This window comes from Pan paniscus, chromosome 14 (assembly GCF_029289425.2).
Source record: "Pan paniscus chromosome 14, NHGRI_mPanPan1-v2.0_pri, whole genome shotgun sequence".
Lineage (NCBI taxonomy): Eukaryota > Metazoa > Chordata > Mammalia > Primates > Hominidae > Pan > Pan paniscus.
Window position 1 is genome coordinate 23253221 of NC_073263.2, and position 16333 is coordinate 23269553.

Sequence of the window (16333 nt, forward strand, 5' to 3'; positions counted from 1 at the left end):
CCCGTGCCTCTGAACCATCCTCTTGACTCCTTTGCTCCCTCAGCCTCCCATCACGCTGCGGGTTCCTGTCCCTGGGCTGCCGGGTGCCCTTCAGTCCTGTTTTCCTTGAGTTTCATTGCGGCATCATGCCAACATTTCTACTGGTCTGTTGGGTAATAAATACACATGCACATCATAGAGTGGAAAACTCTTCATGTCTTTATCTTGTCCATCTGTAATTTGCTTTTGTCCTGTTGAGAAGAAATAAGAGCTGTTTAGTTCAACTCAACAATTAATTTTTATTTTCTTGATAGAAACATTCACATTTTATACTAATAAATAAAAACCAAAGTCAAACTTAAGGAAATTTTAAGGCCAGGTGTGGTGGCTTTCATCTGTAATTCCAGCACTTTGGGAGGCTGAGAAGGGTGGATCACTTGAGGTCAGGAGTTCGAGACCAGCCTTGCCAACATGGTGAAACGCTATCTCTACTAAAAATACAAAAATTAGCCAGACATGGTGGTGTGGGCCTGTAATCCCAGCTACTCAGGAGGTTAAGACAGGAGAATCACTTGAACCCAGGAGGCAGAGGTTGCAGTGAGCCAAGATCATGCCACTGCACTTCAGCCTAGGCAACAGAGCAAGGCTCCATCTCAAAAGATAATTTTTAAAAAATTTAAATTCATATAGCCCCTGTAGCAGGTGTCCTTGGGGACACCAATTCATGACATAGCTCCTTTCCTTTGCCTCCCCTCAGGAGCCCTGCTGTGCACAGTTATAGCCACATGCCAGGGGGATTTGCCCTCCCCTTTCCCTGGAGTCTCCCACCAGTGTTAGGAGCAGACTATGAAAGATTATAGCTCTTGGAGTTCATGCTTGGTGCTTCTTCCCTAGGTAGCTCCCCAGCCAGTACCACTTGGCACAAACCAGTCAGGCCCCCTGGAAGATTTGGCCAGCAGGGCAGTGGTCTGCGTGCCCTGACCCGGCCCTGGGGGGAGCGGGCGACAGTGAGAACTGAGGCAGTGGTGGGAGGGAGGGAGAGGAGGAGAGAGCCCAGAGGATTTGGAAAGACCATTTCCAAGCGCTGCACATGGCTGGATTTGAAAGCATATGCTAAAATTGTTCTTTATTTTTCTAGCAATTGAAATACAAAGGACTTATTGTTGCAGTCAGAATGAATGATGATACTGTGGGGTTTTGGCTTAGGAACAAAACAAAACTCTGCTGACATGAGCACAATACTCTGTACTCAGGTTAGTAAGGACCATCAACTCACTTTATAGTTTTAGACAGCATTGACACCTGACTAAGACACTGTAGTGCTGTCAAGCCAAGCAGCGGAGACGTTCTGGGTGGTGCTGACCTGCAAGAGAAAGGGGTTTGGCTATCTGAGAGGCTCTGTTATAAAACATGCTGTGGGAGGCCGTTTGTGTAGTTGGAGGAGGTTCGCAATGGAAAATAATGGTCTTGATTGGACAGGGAACCAGTGCCGTATCTCCACACACCAAGTAGAGACTTGGTGACTTCTAGCTTACTTTTAAAAATCAATTTTAGTAACCAAACAGGATGCTAATACAGGTCAGAAAATGTAGCTAGCTGTGTTGATGAGAATCATTAGAAACTGCCAGATTTCTGTGTAACTTCATGCTGCCAGCTTATCGCCAAGTAAGTGCTACTACAGCCTTCCTCGACGACTAACCTGTACCCAGCTTTGAGTGAGAGTGTGATTCTCTCTAGTTAAAACTAAAACAGTCAAACAGAGAGGGGAGGCACCAGATGAGCTGATCTTTCTGGTTATAAATGCTAGGCTGGGCCAGGTGGCCTCCCGTCTTCTTTCTCCTAACCACCTTTCTCCTGCACACCTTCTCCTCTCAAGTAGGCCTTTGTCTTTCCATGTTGGCAAACTGCATGCCAAGATGTTCATCTGAGAATGTTCACCAATCCATTCTTTGAATGAATTAAATCAAATTGGCTTGTCTACAAAGAGAATTCTCATATGCTCCTCTCACCAGCCTTTTTTTCCTGCCATAATTTTGCAGTAAGTGAGGGAGACCATTTGAATGTTGATAGTAGAACTAAAAACATAGGTCCAAGGAAATACAGGTTTCTTCTCTGCCTTTTTTTCTTCAGGTTCATTTCTATCAAACTCCTTTCCTTCAGTGCCTCTTTTCTTGCATGTATTTTAAATATGTGATGTTATTGTTTCTTAATGTTCATTAATGCTGTTATTTTCTTGTTGCTACATGGTTAGTAAGTCCAAACCCAGGTCTTAGTGCCCAAGCAGCTAGGGAGGAAATAGTCATACTGTTTTAGTTCGTTTCATACAAGCCTCCATGAAAGATTTTTGAATCTTTGTACAAAAATTACACTCAATTATGGTATTATCAGCTGTGTCTCGCCTGTGCAGAATTCTCTAATGATCTATTTAAGGAAAATCTTCTAAATACAGATCTTGGGCTTGTTTTCCATATCCCTTGAGTGAGAACATTTACCATGATGACTTCTTTAAAAATTTGGCAGGAGGCACCTCAGCTGTGTATTCTGAGAGCTGTCTATGTAATTGACAAATAATTAAATGTTTTCTTATTTGCAGATCAAGGATTTTCTTTTTTGGTGAGGGATGGAGTCTTGCTCTGTCACCCAGGCTAAACTGCAGTGGCACAATCTCAGCTCACTATAACCTCTGCCTCCCACGTTCAAGTGTTTCTCCTGCAGCCTCCCAAGTAGCTGGGGTTACAGGCATGTGCCACCACATCTGGCTAATTTTTTGTATTTTTAGCGGAGATGGGATTTCACCCTGTTGGCCAGGCTGGTCTTGAACTCCTGACCTCAAGTGATCCACCTGCCTCAGCCTCCCAAAGTGCTGGGATTACAGGCGTGAGCCACCGCGCCTGGCCAGGATTTTCTTAGTAATGGCTTTACCATTTCATTCACAATATTCCTTGAGTTTAATTATTTTGCCAATTGTTGCTTATTGTTATATAACATTGCTTGATGTTACCAATGAAGAAATCATTTTGATGAAGTCCTTTGAGATACTTAGATAAATGTACAAGATGCTGCTTGACCTACAATAGGGCAACATCCAGATAAATTTGTTGCAGATTGAAGATATATGTCAAAAGTGTTAGTACGCCTAATCTAACGAACAGCATCGCTTACCCTAGCCTGCTTTAAACGTGCTCAGTACACGCACATTAGCCTACACTTGGGCAAAGTCATCTAACATAAAGCCTATTTTATTAGAATGTTGAATATCCCATGTAACTTACTGAATACTGTATCATACACTATGTCAAAATTGCAATGGTTTCACGCCATTGTAAAGTCAGCAAATCTTAGATCGAACCATCATAAGTTGAGGATTATCTGTAACAGTGTCTATGTCTTTTATAAGAAAGAAGTCTGAACTTCTAGAAAAGATTATTTTGGTTTGTTTTTAATCATTAATTCTCCTTCTTAACTTTAGTACTTGAGGGCTATGGGGACACATGCATCAACAATTAGTTGCAAGTCACTCATTCCATCACGTTTTCAAAGGCCTCTCCACTATATAGGTGGTTTCAGTTAAGAGACACTCCAGATTCTGACATAATCATTATAATGTCTTGATTCTGAATAATAATTGGAGGAAGCATGACTAACACTTATGGCAGTTTACTGTGTGCCAGGTTCCATGCTAACCCTTTATGTGCAGTACCTCCTTCATTCAGCTCTCACAAAAATCCTGTGAAATACATATTGTTATTTCTTGGTTTTACCAATAAGGAAACTGAGGCAAGAGGCTGTCATTTGCTGGTGGTTACACAGCTAGTGCATGCAAAGCCAGGAGGAGAACCCAGACTGTTGGCTGCAAAGCTGTTAACCATTAATATGCAGCATCTTCCAGTAAGTTTTAAAGCCAAGAAAGAGGGAAGGAAAGACGGATGATGGCCTGTTGATGTGCTTGTTATCACACATGGACCAGTGGAGGGAGGCTCTATCTAAATCCTTTTAGAAATTTAAACTATGATCCCTCAGAAGCAGAGTTCTTACATTTATCAAGAAGCAATGCTTTCAGTTTTAGCACTATATACCTACTCCAGAGCTCCAGCAAAAAAATCAGGTCAGGTCTTTGGAGTAGATGTGTTTTCAGTTTACTCCTCATTGACTAAAATCAGGTTCATGTAAGCCAACTTTAATGTGTGTTCACAGGCACATGAAAATTTACCACATCGATTCTGCAAATGCAGTTTTTTCATACGTATATTAATGTATCTAGACAGTCAGTGCTGCCATTTTCTGCTTCATCAATAGGTGTAATTAAAAGCAACTATTCTTTGTAATTAATTGTTGATATTGCGTTCTTACCTTTAACCCTTCGATCCAGAGTAATGTTCTGTCAGTACCAAACTAATAACAATAAACTTATTTCTCTCTCTGAGAGGAGATTTAAAGGCACTGGCTATTACCTAAGATTTTCCAAGAGCAGAGATAAAGAGCATCTAAGAACTGATAGAGTAAGAAGTTGTTATTTAAAGAAGTTTCTGCTTTTCTAATAGCATACCTCTTCTGTTTTATAAATTCAGCAACATGTTTTGATGAAAGCTCTTGTGAATGCAGTAGAGAGCTTTGATTCATGTAATTGCAAGATTTGGACCTTTCTGCCTATAATTCAGAAGATAAAAATGGGATAATAGAAACCATTTTGGAACATTAGCTGTAATTCTATCTCTTTGAATGCCTTGTAAAAGAGAGTAATGTTTATTAATAATCTAAAGGAAACTGTTTTTTAAGTGACTCTTGTAAGAACTTGAGAATTAAATGTGAGAGGAACCAAGTGCTTTAAATTTCAGAACGGATATAAACATCTCCCCCAGTTTCACAGAGGACATTTCACATTTTCTTCTGGTTTTCTTCCAACACACAGTAACAGGCTGAGGATGGCAATAAAACAATGATGGGCAGGCAGCCAGAGGAAAACAGAAATAGTTAAATCAGAATTGCCGGATGGCGAGAAGGTGCGAAGATCCTCCATGGGATATCTCCAGGGCGAGTCCTGCTCTGTGTGGTTCTAAATAACTAAATGACCTCCACCCCCCAATGCCCCAGTTGAGATCCCATCAGTGCCATTGCAATGTGCATTTCTTTTGTTCCAGGGATAGTCTTTCATCTTTTACATTTCACTTTACTTACCCTGGCTCATAGCCCTTAGACACAAGTTCATACAACAATCAAAGTGGGAAAAAAAGATATAAAAGTGTACCTCTTAGGAGTGAGTTCTGCTCACAATGAAAGCATAGTTATGAATCATCAGTATTAATATTAAAACAGACAGCTTGAGGCCACCATAGGGTTCTGCCTTGATTCACTTACATTTAAATCACAAAAGGGCTGATAATTAAGGCAGTGCCTACCAAGGGAACTTAAAAGAAGAGTCAAGCTCAGAAGTTCTGTATTTATAAACCAATGTTACAACATTGCTCACCATAGGGGAAAAGCTTGCATAGCTGTACTGGTTTTGATGTGCTCTCAGTTTGATATGGTTTGGCTATGTCCTCACCCAAATCTCATCTCGTAGTTCCCATAATCTCCACATGTTGTGGGAGGGACCCAGTGGGAGATAACTGAATCATGGGGGCAGTTTCCTTCATCCCGTTCTCATGATATAGTAAGTTAGTTCTCACAAGATCTGATGGTTTTATAAGGGGCTTTCCCCCCTTTGCTTGGCACCTCTCCTTGCTGCCGCCATGTGAAGAAGGATGTGTTTGCTTCCCCTTCCAGCATGACTGTAAGTTTCCTGAGGCCTCTCCAGCCCTGCTGAACTGTGAGTCAATTAAACCTCTTCCCTTTATAAATTACCCAGTCTCAGATTTGTCTTTATTAGCATCATGAGAACAGACTAATACACAGTTCAAAAAAGAAAAGCAGTTGAAACGATATCAGGCACTAGCTTGGAAACGCAGCCCTCAGAGCATATTTGAGGACTGTGGTCTGACATGATGAACTTTTGCTTCTACTTTGTGCAGTACAACTGCGTGCGGTGAGCTGTCCTAAACACAGACGGTAGGAAATAGGCTGGCCTGTATGTCTGCCAGTCTCAGATGCTGGTGAGCAGAGATATCAAGCCCCTGTGTGTATATATATATATTTGGGCGAAGTTTCAAAAGTAACATCAGAATGATTCCTTAGGAAAAGGATGCAAATCCTAGTGTAATCCTTCTGTGATCCTCTATTTGAAAAACAATACTTTCTTGCTCTAAACAACCCACTTCAGTAATAGATCACCAGTACTTTAACTCCACTGAGCTCTGCTCCTCTTACTTTGTGACATCACATTTTCAAATCACATTTTGGTTTCATTTTAGTTCAGAATCATTCAATAATAAATTTGTAAGGGGCTACAATGGGCAGGGTCATTAATTTTTTAAAAATCACCAGTCTTTTTCTTCAGAATGTACAAACTTGCTTTCTGTAACTAATCTCTAAAATAAAATATCCTGATGTAGCCTACCTTTATTTTTTTGAGACAGAGTCTCACTCTGTTGCCCAGGCTGGAATGCAGTCGTGTGATCTCAGCTCACCACAACCTCCACTTCCTGGGTTCAAGGGATTCTTGCACCTCAGCCTCCCAAGTAGCTGGGATTACAGGTGTGTGCCACCATGCCTGGCTACTTTTTGTATTTTTAGTAGAGACGGGTTTTCGCCATGTTGACCAGGCTGGTCTCAAACTCCTGGCATCAAGTGATCTTCCCGCCTTGGCCTCCCAAAGTGCTGGGATTACAGGTGTGAGCCACTGTGCCTGGCCTGTTGTAGCCTACTTATTTAAGAATCAGAAGAATTCATCCCGCAAAGTCTTGGTTTATTTATGTGTTTCTTGAAATATGTTCTTTATACCTGATTGTTTTCCCCTTATCTCAGAGGCTGACTCCTCCTCTATCAGACTTCCTAATTTCAAAGCCTACCTGCATTCTGCCCTAGGTCCTCTTCTTTACACTGTACACACGTAGGTGATCTGATCAGTCCCTGGCTTTGGACGTTACCTATGCACTGATGCTTTTTGAATTTATATCTCCAGCTACAATCTCTTTTCTGCCTCAGTTGTGTATGTCCAGCTGCTGGCTTAACAGATCCACATGGATAAATAGGCATCTCAAACTTAACAATTAAAATGTTTTGTACCTCCTTCCTCCCTCCACCAAACCCATGGTCCCTCAAAACTTCACCATCCCCATAAATTAATAGACAGCACCTAATTCATCCAGTGGTTTACTCTAAAACCTAGGTGTGTTCTTGATTCTGCCTTTCCTTGCACCTGACTCACAATCCATCAGTGTATCCAATTACTCTTAGAACAAACAGTTCTCAAATCAAGCCAACTGACAAGGCTCCATGACTGTAATCTTAACCCAAGCCATCACCATCAATATCTGGACCAGTGCGGCACCCCCCGGCCTGCCCTTTCTCTCTTTCCCTCCCCGGTCAGCGGGCAGTGATCTTTCTGAAGTGGAAGGCAGAACCTGGCACCCTCCACCCTGAAGCCCCCCCAATCACTTCCTATTAGCTTTCTTTTTAATTGTGGGAAAACATATATAACATAAAGTTTGCCACTTCAGCCTTTTTTAAGTATACAAGTCAGTGATATTAATAACATTCATGATATTGTGCAGCCATCAGCACTAAGCTACTTCCATATCTCTTTCATCACCCCAGATAGAAGCTCTACACCCATTAAACAAAAGCTCACTGTGCCTCCCTTCCCCCACCCCTAGTAATTTATAATCTACTTTCTGTCTCTATGAATTTGCCAATTCTAGGTATCTCTTGTAAGTGGAATTATATTAGTATTTGTCCTTTTGTGTCTGGCTTATTTCATTTAGCATAATGTTTTCAAGATTCATTCATGTTGTGGTATGTATCAAGTTTTCTTTCCTTTAAAAGGCTGAATAATATTCCACTGTATGTCTATGCCACATTTTGTTATCCAGTCATCTGCTGATGGACGACTGGGTTGTTTCCACCTTTTGGCTATTGTGAATAATGCTGCTATGAAGATATACAAGTATCTGATTCCTTATTTTCCATTCCTTGGGGTATATACCCAGGAGTGAAATTGCTGGACTGTATGGTAACTTTGTGTTTAACGTTTAGAGGACTACCAAACTGTATCCCACAGCAGCTGCACCATTTTACGTTCTTACCATAATAGTCATACATTCACACAGGTCCCAACTTCTCCACATCTCCACCAAAACTTGTTATTTTCTATTTTTTAAGTTGTAGCCATCCTAATGGGTATGAAGTGGTATCTCATCATGTCTGGATTTATATTTCCCTAATTATTAATGGTGAGCATCTTTTCATGTGCTAATTGGCCATTAGTATGTCTTTTGGTAAATGTCTATTCAAATCCTTTGTCTACTTTTGAATTTGTTTGTCTGTTTTTTGTTGTTGAGTTGTAGGAGCTCTTTATATATTCTGGATATTAAATCCTTACCAGATGTATGAAATGCTAATATTTTCTTCTGCTCTGTGGGCTGTCATTTCATGTCCTTCATGGTGTCCTTTGAAGCACAAAAGTTTTTAATTTTTATAAAGTCCAATGTATCTATTGTTTTCTGTTTTCTGTGCTTTTGTTGTATATTTAAGAAACCATTCCAAGCCCAAGGTCATGAAGATTTTCCTCTATGTCTTTTTCTAAGATTATTTATTTATTGATTTATTTAGAGATGGAGTCTTGCTCTGTCACCCAGGCTAGAGTACAGTGGTGTGATCTTGGCTTACTATAACCTTGAACTCCTGAGCTCAAATGATCCTCCTGTCTCAGCCTCCCGAGTAGCTGGGACTACAGGTGACACCACCATGCCCAGCTACATTTTTTTTTTAATAGAGATGGGTTCTTGCAACGTTGCCCAGGCTAGTCTCTAACTCAAGCAATCCTTCCACTTCAGCCTCCCAAAGTATTAGGGTTATAGGCATGAACCACTGCGCCCAGCCTCTTCTAAGAATTTTAGTTTCAGCTCTTGAATTTAGGTCTCTGATCTATTTTTAGTCAACTTTTAAATATGGTGTGAGGTAGTCTTCAACTTCATTCTTTTGCAGGTGGACATCTAGGTTTCCTAAGATCATTTTTTGAAGAGGCTTCCCTTTCCCCATTGAATGGTATTGGCACTCATTTAAAAAAATCAGTTGACCATAAATGTATTGGTTTACTTCAGGACTGTCAATTCTGTTCCATTGGTCTATATGTCTGTCATTATTCTAGTACCACACCACCCCCTTTTTTTTTTTTTTAACTGTAGCTTTTGTAGTAAGGTTTGAAACTGGGAAATGTGAGTGCTCCATCTTTGTTCTTTTATAAGACTATTTTGACTATTTCAGGGTTCCTTGAAATTCCATATGAATTTTAGGACAGGCTTTTTCACTTCTGTAAAAAATGCCATTGAATTTTGACAGGAATTGCATTGAATCTGCATATCACTTTGGGTAGTATTGTCATCTTAACAATAGTAAGTTTTCCAGTCTATGGACATGGAAGGTGCTTCCATATATTTTGGTCTTCTTTAATTTCTTTCAATAATGTTTGGTAGTTTTGAGTGTACAAGTCTTGTACCTCCTTTGTTAAACTTATTCTTAAATATTTTAGTCTTTTTGATATTTTGTAAACGGAATTATTTTCTTAATCTCCTTCTTAAATTGTTCATGCCTAGTGTATAAAAACACAGCTGATTTTTGCATGTTGATTTTGTATCCTGCAATGTTGCTGAATTCATTTATTAGTTCTAACAGTATTTTGTGGAATCCTTATCGTTTTCAACATGTAAGGTAATGTCATCTACACATAGAGGTAGTTTTGCTTCTTCCTTCCCAATTTGGATGCTTTTGTTTCTTTTTCTTGAGTAATTTCTCTGGCTAGGACTTCCAGTACTATATTAAGTAGAATTGGTAAAAGTGGGTATCCTTGTCTTCTTGATCTTGGGGGAAAGTAAGTGTTCAGTTCAGTCTTTCATCACTGAATATGATGTTAGCTGTGAATTTTTCATATATGACTTTTGTCATGTTAAGGAAGTTTCCTAGTTCATTGAGTGTTTTTATCATGAAATAGTGTTGGATTTTGTCAAAGGCTTGATCAGCATAAATAATTTTGTCGTGTATTTTTCCCCTTCATTTTATTATTGCTTATTGTATTGATTGACTTTTGTATGATTAACTACCATTGCCTTCCTGGGATAAATCCCACTTGGTCGTGGTGTATAATCTTTTAATATGCTGCTGAATTCAATTTGCTACTATTTTGTTGGTAATATTTGTCTCTATAAGGGATCTTGATCTGTAGTTTTTTTTCCTCATGGCAGCTTTATCTGGCTTTGGCATGCAGTAATGCTAGCCTTGTAGAATGAGTTAAAAGTGTTCTCCCCTCTTCATTTTTTGGGATGAGTTTGAGAAGTGTTGGAGTTAATTCTTCTTTAAGTATTTGGTTGAATTCACCGGTAAAGCTGTCAGGTCGTGGGCTTTTCTTTTTCAGGAAGTATTTGATTACTGATTCAATCTCTTTGGTTATATAGATCAATTCAGATTTTCTGTTTCTTCCATTTTGTTAGTTTATGTGTTTCTAGGAATTTTTCCATTTTATCTAATTTGTCCAATTTGTTGGCATATGACTGTTTATAGTATTCTCTTATAATTCTTTTTATTTCTGTAAAGACTTTAGTAATATTCTCTTTCATTTCCGAATTTAGTAATTTGACTATTCTCTCTTATTTACTTAGTCTAAAGTTTTGTAGATTTTATTGATCTTTTCAAAAAGTCAACTTTTGGGTTTTTTTTTCCATTATTTTCCTATTCTCTATTTCATTGATCTCTGCCCTAGTCCTTACTTCCTTTCATTTGCTACCTTCTAGCTTAGTTTGGTTTTTTTCCCCATAATGTTTTAAAGTGGAAGGTAAAGTTACTGACTTTAGATCTTGCTTCTTTTTTAATGTAGGAATTTATTGATACAGATTTCCCTCTGAGCACTGCTTTTGTTGTATTCCATAAGTTTTGGTATGTTGTGTTTTTACTTTTATTCACCTCAAAGTATTTCCTAATTTTCTTTGTGATTTCTTCTTTGACCCATTGATTATTTAAGAGTATATTGTTGCATTTTCATATATTTGTGAATTTTCCACTTTTCATTCTCTCATTGATTTCTAATTTTGTTCCTTTATGATTGGAAAAGCTACTTTGTATGATTTCTGTCTTTTCAAACTTATGGACACTTGTTTTGTGACCTAACAGGTGGTCTGTCCTGGAGAAGGTTCCATGTACACGTGAAGAGAATGTGTATTCTGATGTTGAGTACCTCCTGTCATTCTTAGAATAGAATCCAGACTTCTCACTGCAGCTGTAAATCCCTACAGGAATTGACCCCAAACAGCTCTTCTGGCATAAAATCCCTCCATTCTTCCCCTAGCTCTTGCTTAGGAAGTATTTTTGACTGACTTATTAATTAACATAATCTTTAGTGTAATGGCAATAATGTATCTTTTGATAGCAGGTGAAACAAGTACAATGTATCTTTGTGGAATGTTTTTAAATATGTGGAATAATCTTGCACATGAGTGTGCATAGCAGCACTATTCACAAGAGCCAAAGCTGGGAAAACCAAGATGTCCATCATCTGAGAAATGGCTAAACAAAATGTGGTGTATCTATACAATGGAATATTATTCAGTCATTAAAAAGTGAAGCTCTGATACAAGCTACACTGTGGATGAACCTTTAAAACATTATACTAAGTGAAAGAAGCCAGACCTAAAAGGCTGTATAATACCGTATATCCATTTATATGACATATGCAGAATAGGCAAATCCATAGAGACAGAAAACAGATTAGGGCTTGCCAGGGGCTGCAGGGATGGGGGAAAGGGAGTGACCACTTGATGGGGGAAAGGGAGTGACCACTTAATGGGTATGGGGTTTCCTTTTGGGGAGATAAGAATGTTCTCGAATTAGTGGTGATGGTGGCATAACATTGTGAATGTATTCAGCTTCTTAATAGTAAATCTTATGTCTATTTTACTATAATTTTAAATCAGTTCAATTTAAAAAATGTAGTTATGGATATAAATGGAAGAGCAAACAGAACAAGCTTTTTTTGGAAATAATATTTCTTTTGGTTATTGAAAAAGAAACATAGTCCTAAGACTAAAGTCTAAAATTTTAAAAACATAAATGACGAAGGCTTCTTCTTTCACATGTATCCAGTGTCAGAGTGCTTGGTGTAAAGTGTATTTTACAAATTCAACTATTTTGTTTATTGGCAGACTCTATAGTGGTACATCTGGAATTCATATGTTGAGTGTTACATAGATATTTTTGCTTAACCAGTTTAGATTAACAAGATAAAGCTTACACTTCAGAACTGTATGCTTGTCTCAATTAAGATTGAAGAGAGCTCTTTGTTAATAATTTTTTAAAGAGCATGACTAGAAATAGATTCATCATCAGGTTTTAATTTTGTTAAACTTTTATTTGATTTGGGCTTTTTGATGGTACTGGTGCTGGTAGAAGAGCACAGAAAGCAATGGATTGAATTGTAGTTTACTTGAAGCAAATATGAAGGTCAAAGATAAAATATTTCAGTGAAAAATATTTTTAAATGTCTCATTTTTGTGCTTATATTCCAGTACTTATTGCTAATTGAATTATATGTGTCAAAACATAGTCACCAATAAGTAAAAATGCTTACATTTCCAATTATGTTGGAGTTGCCAGAGTGATATGTTATACAGAAGGAAACCAGATGTGTTATTTTCATGTGCTAAACTCTCTAATGAAAACATAAGGCGTTAATGAAATCTCAAAGGTGGAAGCCCAGACAGAAAGCATAATTAGTTCATTTACAACTTAATCTTCCCTACTACATTTATTTAATGCTCATTTTATGATACCACATAGACCTTTAAAGTAACACTTAAAAATGAAGTTTATAAGCCATATGTTGTTTTTTACTGCAATAAAATTCAATAGCCTCCTTAATCTAGGGTTTAGATAAAACAGGTTGGATTTGTAAAGTCATGCTTGTGTTTTAAATTAGGTCAAGCTATATTGTATGTGTTAGCTGATTAACTAGAATATACTGGTCTATACAGAATCTGAACCAGTAATCCTTCACACTATAGTCTTTTTTTTTTTTTTTTACTCTAAATGGTTGGAAAGAACATAGCATGCTAAAAAAAAAAAAAAAAAAAAAAAAAAAAAAAAAAAAAAAAAGCATAAGTTTTAAGAGTCAAACTAACCTGAGCTCAGATCTAGATCCAGCCACCTAATGGTTGTTTGGCATTAAAAAGTATGTACAGATAACATATCAACTTCTCCATCTATGAGATCCTTTCTGCACAGGGTTATTACAGTGCCCAGAAAGTGGGTATGTAGGGGCTGGCCCCTGCACGTGTGGTTATATGGTAGCTGTGATGGTGTTGATGATAATTCAGCTAACTTTCTACAAAAGACAAATATAGGTTCCTGTGGTTAACTGCTCTCTAGGCACTCACTGTTTTCTCCATACCTCTGTCTACTGTTGGAGGGGAGTAAGTAAAAATGTCAGATTAATACGACTAATTTGGTAAAATGATGTGAATGCTTAACTGTCCCCATTATCCAGCTCACCTGATAGTTCCTGAAATTGGTACCAAAGCACTTGTGTTGGAAGAAGCGGTTCACCTCCTGAAGGTCTTCCCCTTTTCTTCTTTGGGCATTCATTATAAATCAGTCATCATTTTATATAGATTGTTAACTAAGATTACATTTGGCATATAATAAGATCCTTCTGTGATGACTCCATGAAGTGCTACTTAAAATGGACTAGAGAAGGCTAAGTTTTTGTTTGATATTCATTCCAAGGATGTGGTCAGTGGTCTACATGGATTCTCTATTGATATATATCTGAGCCACCCTTGCTCTCTCATGCATGGCCTGATTAATTGCAAAAACTAAGTGCATGCAAACAAAACTGTTCTTTGCTCCAGCTGTTTCCATCTGCATTGTCATTAGCGACATAGTCCAAGGTGGAAGGTTATTAGACAACCAATGAACACATCATTGGCATAATCTCATCTTATTGATTGGACAAGTCCCCATTAAGTCATCTTTCTGGAATACTTGGGATTTTTCCTTTTATTTCATAGACATTCATTCATTCCGTCATTTAACACATATTTATCAGGCACCAGCTGTGTGCCAGGAACCCTTATAGATGTTAAAAATATAAGCAAAACTCCCTGTCCTTTCTGTGGGAGATGTAATTGGCTAGGATAAATACTAAGCTGCTGTAACAAAGAGACCCAGAAATATCATGGCCTAAGTAAGATAGAAGTTTCTCTCTCTCGTATTTAGCAGTTCAGCCTGGGAAAGCAGCTCTGCGTCAGGATGTCTCAGAGCCCAGCTTCCTGCCCCCTGTGCTAAGCCAGCCTTAGACATCTGCTTCCCACAGAGGATCAAGGCTTGGCTGCTGCATTCACCTCCCAGCTCACAGTGAGGGGCAAGTCTAGGTCAAGCAATGGCTCCCTAAGTGAAGCTGACCCACACATAACCCACACCCCTTCTGCCCACTTTCGTCCCCACTGACTCTAACCTGGATATGGTCAGGCTCAGCTGCAGTGTGGCTTCTTGCTGGACCTAGCTTAACGACAAGCCTGGTGGGTGTGTTTGAGAAGCAGGGTGGGATCTCCAACTCCTACCTTGGGAGAGAATGACAGTGAACCAAACAAGTAAAGTATACAAAATGTCAGATGATCGTCAGTGCTGTGAAGGAAGAGAAAGCAGGGCAGTGGGTAGGAGGTGCTGGGGAGAAACTGCAATTGTAAATAGATTGGTGGGAAGCCTCACTGAGGTGGTGACATTGCGGAAGGACTCCGGCAGCTGAGGTGCAGTCCTTGCGGCAGTCTAGGGGAGCATTGTGGACAGAGGCACTGACAGGTGAGGAAGATCTGTGGGAGGGGCAGGGAGTGTGTTGCGGGATTTGCTTGTAGTTGGGGACACGTGCTTTGGACATGGTGAGTTGAGATGCATCTTTATCCATGTGGAGGTGCCAAGTAGGCTGTGGGTTGCATGACTCTGGAGTTCAAGAGAGCAGATCAGATTGGAAAGAAAATTTCAGAGTAGTGAAATCAAGTATCCTACTTCATCTTTCATGTAAATGCCATGCTCATTTCTGCAGGGAGAGCACAGCCAGGCCACAGTGGCCACGGGACTTTCTGGGCAGCAGATCTGTTGGAGTGTGCCTGGCAGCTGGTTCTGCAGGAGCTCACCTGCCCTAATAGAATGTTCAGGCCCTTCTGCCTCAGTGGGTCTTGGTGTCTGCGTGAGGAGCTTGCCCAGGGAGGAAACTGAGATTAAGAGCTGTGAAAAAAAGTCTTGTTTGTGGCCAGGGTGGAAAGTGGCAAGAGCCAGGTTTTGGACAACAGTTCCCTTCCTCCCAAGCAGCCCCGCCTGAATGGGGCCCTTTGTTAGGAAAATTCTCCAGGAAGAAGGATGTTTTGTTGAGCAGGTTTTTAAACATTGCATAGTAGGAAGTTGGAGAGGTTAAGCAAGTAGGGAGTAGCAGTAGAAGGCAGAGGAGGGAGCCTGGCAAGCCCAGGCGGAGTCCAGCTGTGACTGCCTGTGCACATCCTTTCCCATTTCCCTCCCTACTCGGGCCCTTTCCAGATGCAGTCACCTCCACAGAATGCCCCCCGCCCCTGCCCCAGGACACCCAGTCGTTGCACAGCACGCTTACTGCCCCTACGTCTGATCACAGTGGCCCGTCATGCAGACACCAAGACCCATGGGAAGGCGGAGGACCCCGAACATCTCTGTGGGCAGGTGAACTCCTGCGGAACCAGCTGCCATGCACACTGGGGCAGCTCTGCTGTCTGGAAAGCCCTGTGACTGCTCTGTGGCCTGGCTGAGTTCTCCCCGCAGAAATGAGCAGGGCCCTTACATAAACAAACATGAGCTGTACTTTGGTTATCATTACCCGACAGAATGTTTTGATCTCAGAAGCTACCTGCATCTGTGGAGCAGTGCGGTCTACTAGAGGGGCTCAGAAGGCCTGAATCCAGTTTTCAAGCTGCCTCTGCTTTGCTGTGTAACCTTGAGCATGTGACTCAAGGTCTTGATTTTCTTGGGTATCAAACGAAGCTCATCAATGAACGCTCACCACTTTACCTAGTGAGGAGGGTGAGGCACTGAAGGTGCGTTAGAAGCTGTGTCTACAGAAGCTAGTGTGCACGTTTTAGCCACCTCTGTGGCTTGCAAATAGGTTCCTCATTTGCAGCATCTGAGAAGTTGCTCTTGCGTTTGTCCAGTGTGACAAGTCTCTCCAATAGATGTGTTTCAAGGCTTTCCAGCTATG

General features: G+C 40.0%; 1 protein-coding gene across 7 annotated transcripts in view; it reads left to right on the forward strand.

Annotated features, from left to right (window-relative positions):
* TNFRSF19 (TNF receptor superfamily member 19) overlaps positions 1-16333 on the forward strand; it is a 105948-nt gene that overhangs the window by 68535 nt on the left and 21080 nt on the right. The window lies entirely within an intron of this gene.